The 2,394-nt window shown below is 65.5% G+C and overlaps 1 pseudogene; it reads left to right on the top strand.

The window, feature by feature from the left end:
* The first annotated feature begins 538 nt into the window (after nucleotides 1-538).
* Nucleotides 539-2,388, top strand: LOC114904396 (annotated as a pseudogene).
* The last annotated feature ends 6 nt before the right edge of the window (nucleotides 2,389-2,394 follow it).

The raw sequence follows: 2,394 nt of genomic DNA, 5'->3' as shown, positions 1-2,394 counted from the left end.
GGCGTAAGTCAACTTAGAGGTGCCAGTCTGGGGACACTTCTCAGTTTGAGAGTCAGCAAAAGGAGGGGTTAATTCCAAAAGAGTTCGTGTGCAAAGCGGGGTGAAAACGCTCCAGCGGCTCCCAGGCCTGGAGTCCGGGCGCGGGCAGGGAGGGCGCTCGGGGCGCAGGGCTGGGGTCGCGAGCGGCCGCGTCTGCGAGGCCCGCAAGGCGAGCCCAGGTGAGGCGTCGGCGGTACCAGAGAGCGAGCAAGAGCCGGTGAGCGTGGTGGCGCAGGTGAGACACACACACACACACACACACACACACACACTCCCAGGAATTATTCAAACGGGGCCTGGCACCCCCTGCCCGCTCCCCATCGATCGCAGCGCGGGTCCCCATCGGCGGCAGCCTGCGGCCCGGCCCCTGCGGGAATCCCCTCCCGGCGGCTGCCTGCTCCCGGTGCGACCTCCCGGCTAGGCGGAGGTGGAAGCGGAGGCCGGGGAGGGCGCCCCATCCAGGGCCCTGCCCGCCTCCCGCCGCCGCCCCCGCCGCCGCCGCCGCCGCCGCTTCGCTTTCGCTTTTCCCCGCGGCGCCGCCCGCCGAGTCCCGGGTTTCGTTTTCGACGCGCGGGGCGGGACCGGGAGGCGCCCATGGTCTTTGGCCGCCGCCCGCGCGCCCCACTGCTGCTCGCGCGTCTCTCGGGGCTGCGGCGCGGGGCCTGCGGTCGGGCCATGGCGCCGCCGCGCTGCTTCGCGCTGGAGCTGCCCGGCTGCACCCTGGCTCACTTCGCAGTGGGAAACGAGGCCCTGGGCGCGCGCCCCGACCCCGGCGTGGCCGCGCTCCTGGGCCCCCCCGGGCCGCAGCTATTCTCTGAGCGTGCCGGTGGCCGGGAGCGCGGGCTGCGCGGCCCGGCTGCACCAGCGCTTGCTGCACCAGCTGCGGCGCGGCCCCTTCCGGCGGTGCCAGCTGCGCCGCCTGCTGTGATACCAACCGGGCGGCGGGGCGGGGGGCCTGCAGCACGGCTTCCTTCTCTGCGACCCCCGCGACAGCCCCGACACCCGGAGCGCTCTGCTGGCACTGCTGGATGCTTGCCCGGAGGCTCCGCGCCCGCGCCTGGCCGAGTTCTCCGGCGACCCGCTCTGCCGGCTGTGGCAGCTCCCGTGGGAACGGCAGGACGGCCTGGGGTGGCGGCAGCTGGGCCGCGAGCGCGTCGTGCCCGTGCCGAGCCCGTGCTGCACCCGGTGGTGCGGGACCTGCCTAGCTCCGGCGTCTTCCGCCGCCGGGAGGCCGCCCGCGCCGTTTTGGAGGCGGTAAGAGTTGGATCTCTTCCCAGCGCTCAGGGTGGATCCCCCAGGCCAGGGAAGTGGACACCGTGCGCTCTCCGCGGGGCTGGCCTGTCCAGACCTCCCTTTGCCAGGGAGTTGCTTTACTCCCGAGCGCAAATCTGGTGGTGAAGGTCGCCGGCGGGCCAGCCTCTGTTTAGACACCGTGGCTCTTTCCAGATTCTTGCTCGCCAGGGACCCCCAACCCCATGGGGGAAACTGACATCCCAACAGGAGCGGTGCGGCTCCCGCGCTGGCGGTGCCCGAGGTGGGGGTGGGGGTGTGCCGCTGGGTACAGGGAAAGCAATGCCATCTTGGAAGTGAGGACCCTGTTCCGGGAGGTCGGGGTGTAGAGAAAGGGCATGAGCTTGGGGTTTTAAGAAACTTAGATTAAGCGGTGCCTGCTTGCTTACTGGCTGCCACCCAGACACTCGGCTACTCCGTGTTGCTTTGTGCCTTTTCATCTGTAAAATACCTGCCTTGCAGTGTTAGGACAGGGAAGCATCTGACCCACAAGAGGTGCTCGGTGCGGGACAGCTAAGATTCTGCCTGAGCGCAGCCTGGGCAGGTCCCTAGGCTGCACTATGGGTCTTAGATACCTTGTATGAGCCTTGGGATAGTATTCCCGAGTGGTTAAGATTGCAAGACCTGGGTCTGAATCCAAACTCTGGCATGTATTACCTGTGTTACTTTCAGTAAGTTTATTAAACATGCTTCTTTGCCTTGGTTTCCCTGATCCGGAGATGGGGTTAATAACGGTAGCACACTCACAGGGTTCTCTTCAACAGTGGCCAGGTTAATACTGTGAAAGCACTTAGACTGTTGCCTGGCTCAGAGTAAGCACGTAAGAAGAAAATACATGTCTGGGCCTCTCTGTAGAGGTGCTGTGAGTACACGTGAGGTCATGCACAGTTCAAAACCTGGAATCTCCCGGAGACGCCGCCCTACCCGCTTGGTGATTGCAGTGCTTGGCACTCTTCTGAGCCCCCAAGAGCTTAGCAGAGGACGGGATGCTGACTGCTTTCTTTGGAGCCTACAGTGTGGCTGATTTCCCACATTTGTGACACACAGGGCCCATGGTTCCACTGT

The sequence above is a fragment of the Monodon monoceros genome, unplaced genomic scaffold (genome assembly GCF_005190385.1).
Source record: "Monodon monoceros isolate NGI ecotype Baffin Bay Population unplaced genomic scaffold, NGI_Narwhal_1 Contig3319_ctg1, whole genome shotgun sequence".
Lineage (NCBI taxonomy): Eukaryota > Metazoa > Chordata > Mammalia > Artiodactyla > Monodontidae > Monodon > Monodon monoceros.
This window is presented reverse-complemented; position numbering and strand designations above follow the sequence as displayed.